Raw genomic sequence first — 17,554 nt, 5'->3', positions numbered from 1 at the left:
GTCTCTACAAAGACTTGGATAGAGAAGGTGGATTCTGAGTTTGGTAACCCATCAATTGGTCATTTTGTCTTAAATATAGAATTCAGGTAACTACAGGGATTTGGGAGTCATATACTTAGTGATGAAAATTGAACTCTTTGGAATAGATGAGATCACTAAGACAATTACTAGAGATAGAGGAGAGAGGAGGATACAGGACAGAGATTTGCAGTTCATCTATACAAAGTGGACAGAGAGACAGCTCACAATCCAGTAAAGGAGACTGAGGAGCTTCAGACACGTGGGAAGAGAACCAGTAAATGGTAGTACCATGGAAATGAAGAGAAGAGAGAAAATCCAGAAGAGGCTGGTTGACTATTTGGAAAGCTCTGATGAGGACAAGTAGGATAGATATTTAGAAATGGTTATTGGATTTGGCAGTTAAGACATCTTTGTTGGTTGTTTTGGAAAAAAGCAGTTTGAGGTGATTTCCACCTTTCTCAGTCTTCTCTTCAAGTCCTTCCACACCTCTCTCTTTGAGTCAAACTCCTGGAAAAAAAGTGATTAATGTCATTGCCACTGTCCCATACTACCTTAATTCTTCAACTCACCTACCCAGCAAAACTGAGTATCATGTTTCAGGGGAAAATATGGTCATTAAGTGGAATAGAGGATTTTCAAGCATTCTTGGTGAAAAAATCAGAGTTGAATAGAAAATTTGATATTCAGATACAAGAAGCAAGAGAAGCATGAGAAAGAAAACAGGGAAAAGAAATCATAAGGACATTATCAAAGTTGACCTATTTACATTCCTACATGGAAAAGTGATAATTGTAACTTATGAAACTTTTCTCAGTATGAGAATTGTTGAAGGGAATAGAAATGTTTACACATATATGTATATATACATATATATGTCTATATAGCTGGGTATATGTGTGTATGAATACATATGTGAGTATGTGTATATATATATATGTACAGGCATACATAGACAGAGGGCACAGGACCAATTGAATAGGAAGGGATGATGCTTAAAAGGTGAAATTGAGAGGTGAGAGAGGAATATAATGAGAGGTGATGGGGAGGGACAGAATGGGGTAAATTGTCTCATATAGAAGAAGTAAGAGAAAACTGTTACAATGGAGGGGAAGAATAGGAAGGCAAAAGGGAATGAGTCAATCTTATACTCATTGAATTTGGCTTAGGGAAGGAATGACATACACACTAAATAGGGTATCTCACCCTACAGGAGGGTAGGGGGGTAGGGGATGAGAGGAGGAATGATAGAAGGGAGGGCAGACTGGGGGGAGCAGAGTTGGAAGCATCCACTTTTGAAAAGGGACAGAAGCAAAATAGAGAATAGAACAAGTGGGGTGTGGGATAGGATGGAGGGAAATATAGTCAGTCTTTCACAATATATGTGCTATGGTAATGTTTTGCATAGCTACATATGTATAGCCTATATTGAATTGCTTATCTTCCCAGTAAGGGTGGGTGATGATGGAGAAAGGGAAAGATTCTGAAATTCAAAATTTTAAAATCAATTGTTAAAAAATAAATATATATGTATAATAATAATAATTATTATTATTTACATGTAACTGGGAAATAAGATATACAGGTACTGGGGCATAGACATCCACTGTGCCCTTTTGGAAAGTCAGAGGTGGGATGGGGGAAGATATGGGAGAGAGCAAGTTGGGCAAAGGGATATTCAGTGAGATTGCTGTTTTGGAGTGGTCAGTAGGGGAAAAATGGGGAGAAAATTAGTAACTCAAAATATTGTGGAAATGAATGATCTTAACCAAAAAAATAAAAAAGAGAGAAAAATAATTTGTCTCATTTCTTCCCAACATTCTTATGGTCCTTTTGGATAAGTCATTTATTTCTCCTGGGCATCTATATCAAGAACCATAATATTTCTTCATAATATTCAGATTTTTCTTCTGTTTACTCATACTTCCAACCTCAGTTCCCAGTATGGATTTTTGTGCCAGTATCAAGACTCTACCATCACCCACATTATTGAGTGAGATGTTCAGACTCTGTTTGGCATTGACTTTTATTTCCTGGTCTTCTATATCTAGCTTCTATTTCCGTTGCTATGTCAGCCTTCACAGTACAGGCGAGCCTCAGTCTTCCTAATTTAGGCACTGCTATAAGCTTCTATTTTGCTGAGAACCTCCTCAGTCTGAGTGATACTGTGAGCTTTTAACTTGTTTTTCTGAGCTCATGGTCCCATTCCAGAGCATCTCTTCTTGAACTTAAAGCTTTGGGCTATATTTTTGTATAGTCATGGACTGGAAGAAGGAACTTACAAATGAGTCCCTATTTATCTTCAAAATGTTACTTTTTATTTTTTTAAAGATCATTGCTAGAGTATATATGGGGAAAATATACATAACTTTTTGCACTTCCCATCTTTACCAGAGGTCACTTTTTTCTAGAATAGTTTGTTCTATGTTTACTCATGCCATGCTACTTCCTATTAAATTGCACATTCCAAATCTACCCAAATCATGTGTGTAATCTAGAAATTAATGATGGGCAGATATAAACTTACAATTTCTTTCTTTCTTTGCAGGGGGGAGGGCAGGGCAATTGGGGTTAAGTGACTTGCCCCAGGTCACACTGCTAGTAAGTGTTAAGTGTCTGAGGTCGTATTTCAACTCAGGTTCTCTTGACTCGATGGCTGGTGCACTATTCAGCCTCCCCTCAACTTACAATTTCTCCCCACCCTCCAGGCACCTTTTGAAAAAGAGGACATTTGTCTCTATTTTCCCATTAATTTTTTTTTCTAGTCGAGTTCTAGTTCAATGCCTTCTTTAGTAAATGTTTAATAAATATTTTTTGGATTGAAATAATCCCTTATAATTTCTTAAAAACTATGAAGAATGGTTCTAAAATCATATCTGCCAGATTACTTGACATAATGGTATAGGATTTGTCTTAGCCTGAAGGCTTGGTTTTATATATCTAGAGTCTCTATTACTGTAATTGTAATGATAACAATAATACCATATTCAAATTTTTACTTTTACACACATATTCAATTTTTTCTTTTATAATATTTTACTTTTGATGAGGCATAATCATTTTTACAATTTTTATCCATGTGGAGACATCTTTTTTTTTCTTTCTGAAATTTCTTAATGTCTATCTAGAAAGTCTAATGTACATGTCTAACTATTCAATCCCACGTTTATTCAAGATCTTGAGATCCAGTATGACATGATCACTTTTTCTTGTGACTGTTATTTCCATTTTACTAACTGGTTCTTTTTTGTTGGAAGAATTCCTTGTTACTCAGAGGTTTTTCCATCACTATAGGCAAGCTAGAATATGTTTGTTTTGATTGAGACTACAGTGCCATAGATTGCAAAGAACCCTCTGTGTCTTATTAACAATTCTCCTTCTCCTGCCCCCTCCTCCCAAGCCCATTGCTAATAGATCTGTAAAATTTTCCCTAGCTCTTAGTTAGGTAATCCACTTCCTTACCTCACATAAGTCATTGACTGTGTTGGCATCCCTTTTCCATAGGGGAATATATGTAAAACTATAAATTTTCATATGTATATTACTTCATGTGCATATCAATATATTCTCTGAGCACCCTAAATCCTATTTTGAGCTTCTGCTCAAAATATAGAGTCTTGAAATCCATTTTTACCAGCCTATGATTCCTTCCTATTGGACCAGGGTGGTTAATCATTCGGGGAAAACAACAATCGTTTATTAAATACCTACTATAGGCCTTATACTATTTATTTCATTAATTCTTCATAATATCCCTGAGAGGTGGGTGCTATCATTTAGCATTTATAGTTGAGAAGCCTGAGGCAAACAGAAATTAAATGTCTTGGCTAGGGTCTTTGAGCAAGTCGCAAGTGTCTGAGTTCAGATGTGAACTCATGTGTTCCTGACTTCAGGCTCAATGCTCTATCCACCATCATGTATATGACCCTAGTCTCAAGGGATCTAGAAGTTCTGGTGCTGGTCTGATAGACCTTCTATGGAGGTGGGGAAAGGATCATCCTTCAAGGAGCATAGTAAGTGTTATATAAATGTTAATTCTTACTTTTATTAATGTAGCATCTTTCAATGTGGCCTTTGGGAAAATCCTAATGGCAATGGGGGTTAGAGAGAGAGAGATGGTTTGATTCTTACTTAAATACTGGATTATCCTGTCTCCCTGGTTCATTTCTATCATGAGGGGCAAAGATAGCAAAAGATAAGCAAAAGTGGGGGCATTGTTCTGATCTCCCTTGCAGGTAGGTTTACAAAGCACTGTCTGACCGCATACTTTTGTCTCTTAAAAAGACAGATGCATTCACTATTATGTCTTGGGGAAGCTTTGCAGCCTTTGTCAGAAATCACTTTGGGTGACGAGACATAATAGATTCAGAGTTTCATTAGGCAGCGAGAGAGAGAGTGCTCTGTGGGAAAAAAAATGTACATGATTTTATTTGAGCAACTGAGATTTTAGACAGGCGACAGGATTTATTTGGTCAATGGAAGAGATTAGAGGGTTTGAAGGAGGTGAGGTTTGTGTGTTCTGTTTCAATACTCCCTTCTTCCACCCTCCTCCTTAGTTAGCTGTGGGAAATGCTCCATAGTACACTGTGCCAAGAAGTACAGCTGATGAGCTGGGGTAGAGAAGGTGTGTTATATAGTGGGTATAGGCTTTGCAAAGAAGAAGCTTTAATAAGAAGCTTTGGGGTTTCCTCAAGACAAATAGCAGAGTATGGTACAGATCTCAGAAAGGTCAGGCAAGGCCTCTTAAATCTGGCTGCACAGCTGCATTTTTTACATCCTCCGAGTCTTCAAAGGATAACTCTGAGGTCACCCAGGAATGAATTTAGAGGAGTTTTTTTTTTCTTTCCTCCCTGACGGGAACTGGAAATTCTGTTATAGCCTTTGTTTCAAGAAACACATTTGAGGAAGGTTTTGAGGAAGGTGGGTTGGGGGCATTTAATAAAATCTGAACAGAGGTAATATGTACTACTAGAAAAAAAATGCTTGTTCACTTTTTGGAGAAAAGAACATTCTCTTTCTATTTGTGGTCAGGACATCTGGTAGCGGGGTAAAAAAGATAACTTGATGAAATGGATACAGTGTTCAGCTGTCAAAGTTTGTTTATCAGCTTTGGTTGGCTATAGAACACGAGAAAAGAAGTTTTTCTTAGTTGCCCCTTTCATTTGCTTTTCTACTGTGTTTCCCCGATAATAAGACACTGTCTTATTAAATTTTTTTTTGACAGAAAAACACCAGAGGGCTTATTTTCAGGGGAGGGCTTATTTTAATGAACATTGACAGCAATTTTAATAAACAGGTAAATGTGAACAAAAAAATGTACCTTTATTCAATAATGAATTCAATAAAGAACAGGATGACATGCTCATTGCTGCAGCTCCAATTGGATGCAGCTCGGAGCGCGGCATGCATTTCACGGGGGGGGGGGACGGTGCATACAGAGGGTACCGTAATGTAGCGTGTAGCGCAGGGGTCACCTTCTGTACAGTAGCAATCTCAATAGGGCTTATTTTCAGGGGAGGGCTTATTTTAGAGGAATCTTACACAGTAAGGGGAGGGCTTATTTTTGGGATAGGTCTTATTATCGGGGAAACACGGTATAAGATGCTGATAACTACTTTCAAATACAGATTACGACAATCTTAGGAAAGTCAGTTTCTGCTTATGGAGATTCTGAACACGTGTCCTGATACTGGTGGGCCCTCTTTATCTTCTGCCTTATGACTAGTATAGCACTGCTCTCAATGTTCTGAAACAAATTGTCCAAACGTAACTAAAGTATTATACAGAAAAAAGATATAATCCTGGATTAACATCTGAAATTAACCTATTAGTAATATAGGTCATTCAGCCATCAGATGAGGCCTAATTTTGGAGGTATAGGGATACTGACCAGCATTTGTTTATCTCTACAGAGTCTAAATTCATATTTATTAAATAATGGCAGAGCACATGACAGAATGGAGTGAAGGGAATAGAAGGGGAAAGGAAGAAATACTTATTATGCACCTACTCTGTGCCAGACAGTGTGCTATGGACTTTTCAATATTTTCTCCTTTGATCCACACAACAAACTTGGGAGACATTTATTATCCCTATTTTAAAGTTGAAGAAACTGTTAAGTTACTTGCCCAGGGTCACACAGCTAGTAAGTGTTAGAGACTAGATTTGAACTCAGGTCTTCCTGATTGCATGCTGGTTGTTCTTCTCTTCCTCCCCTGCATTGTCCTCTTTAGTGTCACTGGTAGAATCTCAACCAAGATATTTTTTCAAGCGACCTCAATATTTGTGTCTCAAGCCCTGCCTTCTTTCTTCTTAAAGACAGACCTACCTCTTCATATGCTTCCTGGGTATTCACCTGACACTTCAAGCTCAATACATCCCAAACCAAATACATCACTTCCCCCCCAAAACAAAACAAAACAAAACAACTTGCTTATCATATTACTTCTTGGTTATTGGTAAGCACACACTCCTTTTCCCATCATAGGAGCTCAAAATCTTAACTTCATTTTTGACACCTCTCATTCTCTTAACTATTCATCTGCAATTTGCAATCCAAACAATACTTTATACAGAATTAGAATTTGTTGAATTTGAAGTCATCCGTAAGTCTCATTAATTCTATTTCCATAATTCCTCATATCCCTCCCATTATTTTCATTTCCTTTGCTACCACCCTACTCTAGTTCAGGCCTTTGTTCATCTGCTCTCATCATGGTCTAGCTGTTGTCACATAATTTTGCTTGGATAACTCATTTATTTGAAAAATGGAATTTGTGATCTTATACTGGGGGAGAGGAGAATATATTCAAAATTAATACAAAGGATAATGTGGCAAATATAAAGGAGAGGTCTAGAGAAATTGTTTTAACAAATTTGAGGAAGGACATTTTCATTTTCTTTTTTTTTTCAAATTAAATACTTCATTAACTTCTGGTTTACATGATTCCTTTCCTCCAGATTTTGAGTTACAAATTTTCTCCCTGTTTTTCCCTTATCCATTACCCCAAAATAGTGATCCCACTGGATATCCCCTCCTCCAATCTGCTCTCTTCCATATCTTCTCCCATACTCCCTTCAACTTTCCAGTAGGGCATGGGGGATCTCTATGCCCCAGTGCCTGTATATCTTATTTCCCAGTTACATGTAAAATAATATTAATAACAGTATATATATATATATATATATATATATATAAACATTTGATTTTAAAACTTTGAATTCCAGATTCATTCCCTTCCTCTCTTGTCACTCACTCTTACTGGGAAGACAAGAAATTCAGTACAGGTTGTCCATGTGTAGCTATGCAAAAAATTTCCATAGTGGATATATTATTTCCCTCCCTCCTATCCCACCTCCCACTTGTTCTATTCTCTACTTTGATTCTTTCCCTTTTCACAAATTAGTGCTTCCAACTTCCCTTCCCCCCCCCCAAGCCTGCCCTCCCTTCTATCATCCCCCCTCTCATCCCCTTCCCCCCTTCCCTCCTATAGGGTGAGATACCTTATTTAGTGTGTATGTCATTCCCTCCCTAAGCCAAATTCAATGAGAATAAGGTCGACCCATTCCCTTTCACCTTCCTATTCTTCCCCTCCATTGTAAGCATTTTCCCTTGCCTCTTCCATATGACATAGTTTACCCCATTCTGTCTCTCCCCATCTCCTTTCATTATATTACTCTATCACCTCTTAATTTCAACTTTTAAGTATGATCCATTCCTATTATATTGGTCCTGTGCCCTCTATCTATATATACCTGTAAACATATATACACACATTCACATATGTATTCATATGCCCATAGACCCTCCTATATAGACATATATGTGTGTGTGTTTCTATTCCATACAACTATTTTCATATTGAGAAAAGTTTCATAAGTTACAATTATCATTTTTTCCATGTAGGAATGTAAATATTTCAACTTTGATAAGTTCCTTATGATTTCTTTTCCCTGTTTTCCTTCTCATGCTTCTCTTGCTTTTTGTGTCTGAATGTCAGATTTTCTATTCAACTCTGTTTGTTTCATCAAGAATGCCTGGAAGTCTTCTATTCCACTGAATGACCATATTTTCCCCTGAAACATGATACTCAGTTTTGCTGGGTAGGTGATTCTTGGTTTTAATCCCAGCTCCTTTGACCTCCAGAATATCATATTCCAATCCCTTCGATGCCTCAGTATAGAAGCTGTCAGATCCTGTGTTATCCTGATTATGTTTCCACAATATTCAAATTGTTTCTTTCTGGCTGCTTGTAATATTCTCTCTTTTATCTGAGAAATCCGGAACCTGGCTATAATATTCCTAGGAGTTTTCTTTTTGGGATCTTTTTTAGGAGGTGTTCAGTGGATTCTTTCAACCTCTATTTTGCCCTCTGGTTCTAAAACATCAGGGCAGTTTTATTTGAGAATTTCTTGAAGGATTATTTCTAGGTTCTTTTTTTGATCATGGCTTTCAGGTAGCCCAATAATTTTAAAATTATCTCTCCTGGATCTATTTTCCAGGTCAGTGGTTTTCCCAATGAGATATTTCACCTTGTCTTCTATTTTTTCATTTGTTTGGATCTGTTTAATAGTATCTTGATTTCTCATAAAGTCACTGGCTTCTATTTGTTCCACTCTAATTCTGAAGGAATGATTCTCTTCAGTGAACTTTTGAGATTCTTTTTCCATCTGGCAAATTTGGCTTTCTAAGGCATTTTTCTCCTCATTGTCTTTTTGAGCCTCTTTTGCCATTTGAGTTAGTCTATTTTTAAGGTGTTATTTTCTTCAGTCAGGTTGTTGACTCTCATTTCATAATTTTCTTGCTTCATTCTCATTTCTCTTCCCAATTTTTCCTCCACTTCTGTTATTTGCTTTTCAAAATCCTTCTTAATCTCCTCTATGGCCTGTAACCAGCTTGTATTTTTCTTTGAAGCTTTTGGTGCAGGATTTCTGACTTTACTGTCTTCCTCCTGTTCCATGCTTTGATCCTTTTTGTCCCTAAAATAGGAGTGTAAAGCTGTGTTGCTCTGTTTGTTTTGCTTCCTTTGCCTGCTCATGTTGCCACTCAATTACTTGACTTTTGGGCTTTTGCCACAGTAGGACTCTGCCACCAGACAGTGGAGCTTCATCTCACATGCTGGGGTTTTCTCAGCTGCCTGAGGTAGTAGTTGGGTGCCCACTCTGAAGCCTCTACACACTCTGGCATGCTGGTCTCCCTCCCCAGGACCTTCACCCTAGACTGCAATCCAGATCCAAGCAGGTTAAAGCAAGAGGGATTACCCCTTATACTTGTTGCTTCACCCCCCTACAATCTGCATGTGGGAACTGAAGCAGCCACATGTGGCTATGGCTGCAGGGCTGCAGTGCCTCAGCTGCTTCTCGAGCCCCAGAGGCAAAAGCCGAGCCACTCCCAACTACTGGATCCCAAAGTCCAAAGTACACTGACCTCTTACTTTGTCCTTAGCATCTATGTGTTGATAATTCTGGAAACTGCCACAGCTGCTGGTGATCTGTAGTCACTCTAGCCAGTAGTTGGTCAGGCCTGCCCTGGGGCTAAAACCTGTGGCTCTCTAGGGGTTGGGCTCGGCTCCCAGAGCACTGCGCTGGCCACTTGTTGCTGGCCTGCTGGGCTGTCTTAGCAGGAGGTTAGTTTCTCTGTGTCATTTTGTGAGTTCTGTAGCTTCAAAGTTTCTTCAGAGTCACCTTTTACATGAATTGGGGGAGGTGGAAGCCAGAGTCCCACAGAAGTCCTGTTTCTATTCCGGAAATCTTCATTTGCAAATTGGGTATTAAGATCAGGGAAGGCTTCATGGAAGAAGCATAAATATATTAGTGAGAAAATTTTTAAAAAGAAGATAAAAAATTAATTCCATTCAAAATGATTATAAAAAACCATTACATTTGATATAAACTGTTTGGGGTTTAGGGGCAGCTAGGTGGCACAGTGGATGGAGAAGCAGAATTAAAAAGACATTTCTTCATGAGTTTAAATCTGAACTCAAAGACTTACTAGCTGTATGACCCTGGGAAAGTCACTTAAACACTGTTTGTCTCAGTTATTCATCTGTAAAATGAGCTAGAGAAGGACATGGCAATTCATTGCAGTATTTTTGCCAAGAAAATCCCAAATGAGGGCACAGAGTCAGACACACTGAAGAACAATAACAACAATGCTTGGGCATTGCTCAATGAACATCACTAAAATATGATTTTACCAAAATAAAGGAAGAGAAGTGGATTGTTAGATCATAGATTTAAGGCTAAAAGGGATCTTGGAGTTCATCTAGTTTAATTCTCTGATTTTGACAATAGAAAAAATGAGGCCCAAAGAGGCTAAATGACTTGCCCCAAATTGCATAGGTAGCATGCATGAAAGGTGGGATTTAATCATTAAACAAGTGGTCAAAGTATATGATTAGGCAGTCTCTAAAAGAATCATATTAATCAATCATATTAAAATATCTATAAATCACTAATATAATACAAGTTACAATACACTAATTACAATACAAATTAGAGCAATTTAGGTCTTAGCTCTTCTCTATAAGGTAGGCCAGATGAAAGTCATAAATGTTGGTGCATTTGTGGGAAGATAATTATATATTAGTAGTGGATTTATGAATTGGTTCAACTGCCCTGGAAAATAACCTTCAACAATAATTGAAAAGTTACTAAACTGTGTTTCTGTGTCATTGTCTCTCTGTCTTTGTCAGTCAATAATCTATTTTATAAAATGCCTACTATGTGCCAGAAATTGTGTTAAGTGCTAGGGATACAAAGAAAAACGCAGACAGTTTGTGACTTTGAAGAGCTCACAATCTAATGGTGGAGATAAAACATAAACAAATATGCGTGAACAAGTTGCATAAAGAACAAATAGGAAATAATTAACAGGCAGAAGGCATTAGAGTTAGGAAGGACTGGGAAAGACCTCCTGGAGGTGGTAGATTTTTTTGTTGAGACTTGAAAGAAACTGGAGAAGCCGGAAGATGAAGATGAGGAGGGACATAATAGTAGACAAAGGGGATAGCCAGAGAAAATGCCTAGATGATGGTTGGAGTATCTTGTTCATGAAATAGAATGGAGGTCAGCTTAAGTGGATTGAAGGGCACAGCAGAGATGGTGTGAGGTGTAACATCTGGAAAGGCAGAGGAGGGGTAGCTTATGAAGAACTTAATGCCAAATGGAGAACATTTTGTATTTGATCCTAGATGTGAAAAGGAACCACTGGAATTTATTGAATACAAGAGTGACATTATTGAACCAGTGATTTAGGAAAATTATTTTAGCGGCTGAATGTCTGAATGAGACTTGTGGTAAGCAGACCAACCAGCTGGCTACTGTAATAGTGCATGTGTGAAGTGATGAGGCTCTGTACCAGACTGGTGGCAGTAGCAGAAAAATAAGTGGGGGCTGGGGTGGCCAGGTGGCGCAGTGAGTAAGAGCACTGGCCCCGGAGTAGGGAGGACCTGGGATCGGTACTGGCCTCAGACACTTAACACCCACACAAAAAGAACTGGCCATGTAACCTTGGGCAAGTTACTTAACCCCAATTGCTTTAAAAAAAAAAAGAAGAAGAGGGGGATATATGAGAGACATATTTCAATGGTGAAAATGACAGTTCTTGGCAACAGATTGGATATGGGAGGGGGGTAGAAGAGAATGAGGAGTCAAGAATGATACCAAGAGTTGTGATCCTGGAATATTGGTAGGATAGTGGCACTCTCAAAAAGGGAGTTATTAAGGAGGAAAGGTTTAGGGGAAAAGATAATGAGTCCAGCCTTTGACATGTTGAGCTTAAGATGCTTACTTTATATCCAGCTTAAGATGTCTGAAAGGCATTTGGAAATGTGAGACTAGAGGTCAGAAGAGGTTAGGGCAGAATAGTTATGATCAGCACAGGTGCTGAGAATCATTAGCATAAAGATAATAATTAAATTCATAGGTGCTGATGAGATCACCAAGTGAAGTTGTATATAGAGAGAAGATGGCCTAGGATAGAGCCACAGAACCACACCCATGGTTATCGAGCATAACCTGGATGAAGATTCAGAAAGAGACTGTCTCTGTTTCTCTTTTTTGGTATCAGTGTCTCTATGTCCTTGTGTCTCCCTCTCTTTTATCTACCTTTCAGCTTTTCTTCAATAATACCATCAGATGGCACATACCCCAAGAAATCAAAGGCAGAGTGAATTATACTTCACATATGAAAATATTTATAATAGTAATTTTTGAATCAGCCAAAAACTAGAAACTAGATAGATGCTCATCAGTTAGGTAATAGCTGAACAGATTGTGATATATAAATGTAATGGAATATTATAGCACCATAAGCAATGACCATTATGAAGAATTCAGAGCAATTTGAAAAGACTTGTATTTGTTTACTGATTTCAGAGCAAAATAAGCAGAACCAAGAGAACAATTTACACAATATACCAAATAATATGAAATAAAACAACACTGGAAAACATCAGATATGATCAATGGAGAAACTAATTGCCCTCAAAATGCTAATGGTAAAGCATGATTGTTTTCCCTTGTTGAAGAGGAGATGATCTTTAGGTATGAGATAAGTCATAAATTTATAGAAAAGGCCGATGAGTTGGCTTGCTTTGCTTTAACTAGTTCTTGATTACAAGGGAGGATATTAGGGCTGTCAGTTCTAGCTATTGGAAAGTGATAGTGATGGTAAAAATCAATCATTTTCTTTTTAAAAGGTAAGGCTTTACTTGAATTATAAAGTATAGGAGGAACGTTAACAGTTGTCAATGGGATGGGAAATTCATTTTAGTCATATGGGATACTAGAAAAGATATAGATATTGAAAGAGTCCAATAAAATGGAGGTAAAAGAACAGTCCAGTATAAAAAGTATTTTCATAAGATAAGGGTAGAAAATATGGTTAGGAACACATTGTGCCAAGCCTTGAACACCAAACTAAGTAGCTTATTACTTTATTTGGAATGCAAGAGGAAGCTACTGGAGGTTTTTTTTTTTTTAGAGTGAAGTAATCAGAATAATACATTAGGAAGGTTATTAGTTCAGCCTAATGAAGAATGGATTAAAGACAATATAGATTGTAGGCAGGAAAATTAGTTAGAATTCCATTACAATAGTTTTTTTTAAGTGATTGGTTGCTTCCCTGCAGATGTGGGATGAGAGCAGAGACAAAGTCTGAAGTGTCTGCCATCTTTCTGCAGGTGGCTGGGGGATACTGAGAGAGCCACTCTTCTGATCTGGCTCATGGAGTGCTGTGCTGTGTCCCAGACTGTCATGCAGATCTCGAGATATGTGGTTAACTCAGCAGGGCAGAGTAGCCTGACCCAGGCTGCTTGATCATTATCCTTACAGGGATGGTAAGAGCTGCCTATAATATTGGTGATTGTGTGTGGACCCTGGACGGTAATTTGCTGGCAGGGGTCCTCTTGGCAGTGGTCCCACATTTGACAGTGGACATCATTAGGAAGCTATCTCACTAGGAGGTGAATATGTGCGTGTGTGTGTGTGTGTGTGTGTGTGTGTGTGTGAGAGAGAGAGAGAGAGAGAGAGAGAGAGAGAGAGAGAGCAAGCACACTTCAACCCCTTTCTACTTGTTTGTTTATCTCCCTCTCAGTTGGTGACCCTTTCCCAGAACATGACACTCAGCTACACAAGAATAAAAAATTGAAATATAAAATATCATTAGTAATAGGAGATATTGGTGGGATACCAGGGGTGCTCCAGGTTCTTCTCAGAGCATAGTGGGAAATTCATTTTTGGTCCAAGAAGCTAGCAATCTAAATTAGACAGAGATGGACAGATCAAACAAAGAAAACCCAGTGAGGATGTAAGCAACTTTCAATGGAACATAAACGAGACCTGGGTGACAAAGAACACAACAGGCGTATGGACCCAAATGCTGTGTAATCCCATACCAGCTGTTTCAGAGAAAGTACAGTCCAGGAAAGGTTAGACTAAAGACATGAGTTTTAAGGAAAGATGAAATAGAGTGAAGGCCATGTGTCAGATGGATAAGGGGGGAGCGGGGGGACCGGGGAAAATGTTCAGATATGCCACAAGGGGAGTAAGGGAAGCCAGAAAATTAGCAAAGCCGGTATTAATTGACTCTTAAAACCCTGCAAAATTTCCTCTTTTCACACATTCCAGAGGAGCATGTCCTGCAAATGGTTTCTAATCCCATATATTTCTCCCTGTTTGGTGCTGCTCTGAGATGTAGGCAGAGCCTGAAGAAACTTAATTCACTGAATGCTTTCTCTGTCACTGCTCACCTTCCTCTAGTCACAATTCCATGAAAACTTACATCTAGACAACCAGTCCCTTAGTTCCATCCCTGCAGCTTCTTGAATTCCCACAGTACTTAAAGTTTGTCCTACAGAATTGGTTATATGCTCTCTTGTATCATTTTCTTAATATTTAGTATTTATAAGCCTTGTTTTCCCAAATGGTCTGTTAACTCTTTTTCTTATATATTTCATAGGGTTTCTTAACCTGGGGTCTATGAACTAAAAAAACAAAACAAAACAACTCTTCAGTAACTGTATTTCAGCATAATTGGTTACCTTTGTAATTCTTTGTATTTTATTTTATGCATTTAGAGATCTTATTCCAAAAAGTCAGACTGATGAAGAAGTTCATGATCCAAATCAAGGTCAAGAATCCTAGATCTTCTTGTATCAGGAAGCTGTGTAGTGTATTAATTAGTTTTTTTTTAAGTATCATTTGCCTTCCTGTTATTTTTTTTAAAGTTTTATGCTGTAATGATTCCTTGTTGGGGCAGGGAGGGCTGTCAGTACAGACGACCGTGAAAAAAAGTTTCACCTCCAGTTGATAGGGGTGAGAACTAAGGTTCAGCCCCAGACTTCATTACTTTTGAGCTGACCGAGATATGACCTTGAATACCTTTTTGGTTTCTCTCCTGCAAAATGGACTAGACCAGCTCTGTCACTCTTTCTAACTGTAAACCTGATGATAATAGAAGAGCTCTCATCTTTTCTGCTATAAATCTTTGAACAACAGCTCATCTCTTGCCTCTCTCACTGATACACAAAATGATACTCTTTGGGGGCATGGAACACATCATCCTTTTGTGTCCCCTTCAAGTAGATTGAATATTATTAAGTATATTGATGATAGTCAATAAATAAATTACTAGGTCATGGATCATAGAATATCAGTGCTGGTAGAACCTATTTATCTAGCCCTCTCATTTTACAGAAATGTTGACTGAGGCCCAGTGAGATTAAATTATTTGCCTAAGGTCAAGTGGGGCAGTTGGGAGGCACAGAGGATAGACTACTCAGCTTAGATTCAGGAAGACTGATCTTCATGAGTTCAGATCAGGTTTCAGACACTTACTAGCTGTGTGACCCTGGGACAAGTCATTTAATCCTGTTTGCCTCAGTTCTTCATCTGTAAAAATGAGCTGAAGAAAAATGAAAAATCACTAGCATTTTTGGCAGGAAAACTCCAAAACGGGGCCATAAACAGTCAGCCATGACTGAAACAACTTAACAGCAACAAAAAAAACAAGTAGGTGGTAAGTGGAAGAGCCAGGATTTGACCCAAAATCCATTGCATTTTTAAAATTTACAATAAAGAAACTATTCTCCATAGAGACTAAACAGTTTTGAAAAAAAATCCATAAATTAGTGACAGCTACATCTATTGACTCCTAGTCTAGTGTTCTACCTCTATCCTACAATATCTGTAAAATGGGTAGAAAGTGAAAGGAAAAACAAAAACTAGATGCTCCTTTGCCTAAAATTTCCTTGCAGGTACATATATTTTGCCCCATATAAAGATTAGATAGCCTTTTCTTTTCAGGGTCAAAGAGACTTTATATTACTATTCAGACTTCCATTTCTTGTAGCTGTCTAGTGCCAGGGTATATAGGGGGGGTAATCCTGCTTCCTGTAATTCACAGTCTTATCTTAGATCAACCCAGTCATCACAATCAGTTGAACTGAAAAAGTCATGTTATAAGGAGATAAATTAAAACAGGATATATCTGGAGATTTTTTAATATTGGACCCAAGTACTCAGAGTGGGCCCAAACTTACTCCCTAATTGATCACAGTTATCCCAAGCAGCTCCAGATTAAAACTAGGTCCTTGGAATCCTTGATCCTGGAAACTTTAAAGCCATAGTGAAAGTTCTAAAATCTATGAATACAATATAGTCTGTTTGGATCTGTTTTGTGCTAATGTGCAGAGACTTAAATTAATGCTGGTGTTCTTTTCTACAAGGTTGGCTCAGACAGAGGAGAAGCAGCCATATCTAGAGAGTGGAGATGCTAGTATAGGCCACTGAGCCCCAGGGAACTTAGTTCAATATCCTATAACAAAACCTACTGGAAGGGAATTGGCATAAAGGGTAAACTCCCAGAAGGAGTTTGCCCTGGTTTTAGTTGGACCTTTTTGTGACACTGTCTCCAGTTTAATTTCCTCTCTTCTTTTAATTTCCTCCCCTGGCAGCCCTGGCAGCTACAATGTTTGTGTCCCTTTTGCTTCTTTCTTCCTAATTCTGTATCAAGGTTATAGTCTGGCGATGCTTCCTCTCCCTCCCTTATGTTCAGTTATATTTCACTCGTCTGGCCCATCCATGGGAGTATCATGAGGTTGTAGGTTATAAAAGAGAGCCCTGGTCACCAGTCAAAAGAGTGCTATTAGTCACAGGGAGGACTGGGGTTCAATTCTTTTCAGCTGGATTGATAGTGTCCAGAATGTGCCATGATTAGTTTTGGCATTAAAATGAAGCCAGAAGCAACTGTGCTCTGGGCACCAAGCTCAGGCCACTCTGGGTGGCAGAACTGTAGTTCTGCCAACTGGGTGCACTTGGCAGAAGCAATGCTACTGCTGGCCAATGCACTGTGTTGGGCTCTCTCCACCTGGAAGTCTGAGTAAATTCCCAAGATTCCAGGGCACTTCAAGAAATTTCCATGGGCATTTGGGGGCGGGGATGTTGAAGGAATGGGAGTAATCTTATCGTTTTCTCCCTGCCTTTAACTGTAAATATGCAACATTTGTAGGTTACTTTTTTGTCCTTTGGGGCTAGTCCAACAATGCTAAAATGATCATTTATTGTGTTTCTCTGTTCTAAAAAATAGCACAGTTAGTTTTTTTTTTTTTTTTTACCATGGAGTAGCCAGGGAAAAGAATGTGTCACTATTAAGAATTGTTTATAAAACTGGGAGATTTTACTTTTTTGTCCTTAAATAATATTCAATTTGGGACCCAGGGAGGATAGCATCCTGCTAAGCTCTAAGTGGAGGTAGGTAATGCTTTACCAAGATGATCAATGTATGTTTAAAATTTTTGGTGAGATCTTTTTAATTTTATTACTTCCCAAAATATTTCCCTCCTTATTCCTCATTTTGAAAGCCATCCCTTTATAACGATTTTTGTTGTTCAATCATTTTAGTCATATCTGAATCTTTGTGACCCCATTTGGGGTTCTCTTGGAAAAGATATTGGATTGGTTTTCCATTTCATTCTTCAGCTCATTTTATAGATAAGGAAAGTGAGGCAAACAGGGTTAAATGACTTGGCCAGGA

The sequence above is a fragment of the Petaurus breviceps genome, unplaced genomic scaffold (assembly GCF_028583685.1).
Source record: "Petaurus breviceps papuanus isolate PSGF00001 unplaced genomic scaffold, PetGlider_PUasm1.0 37, whole genome shotgun sequence".
In the NCBI taxonomy this organism is placed as follows: Eukaryota; Metazoa; Chordata; class Mammalia; order Diprotodontia; family Petauridae; genus Petaurus; species Petaurus breviceps.
Note: the sequence above shows the minus strand (reverse complement) of the source record.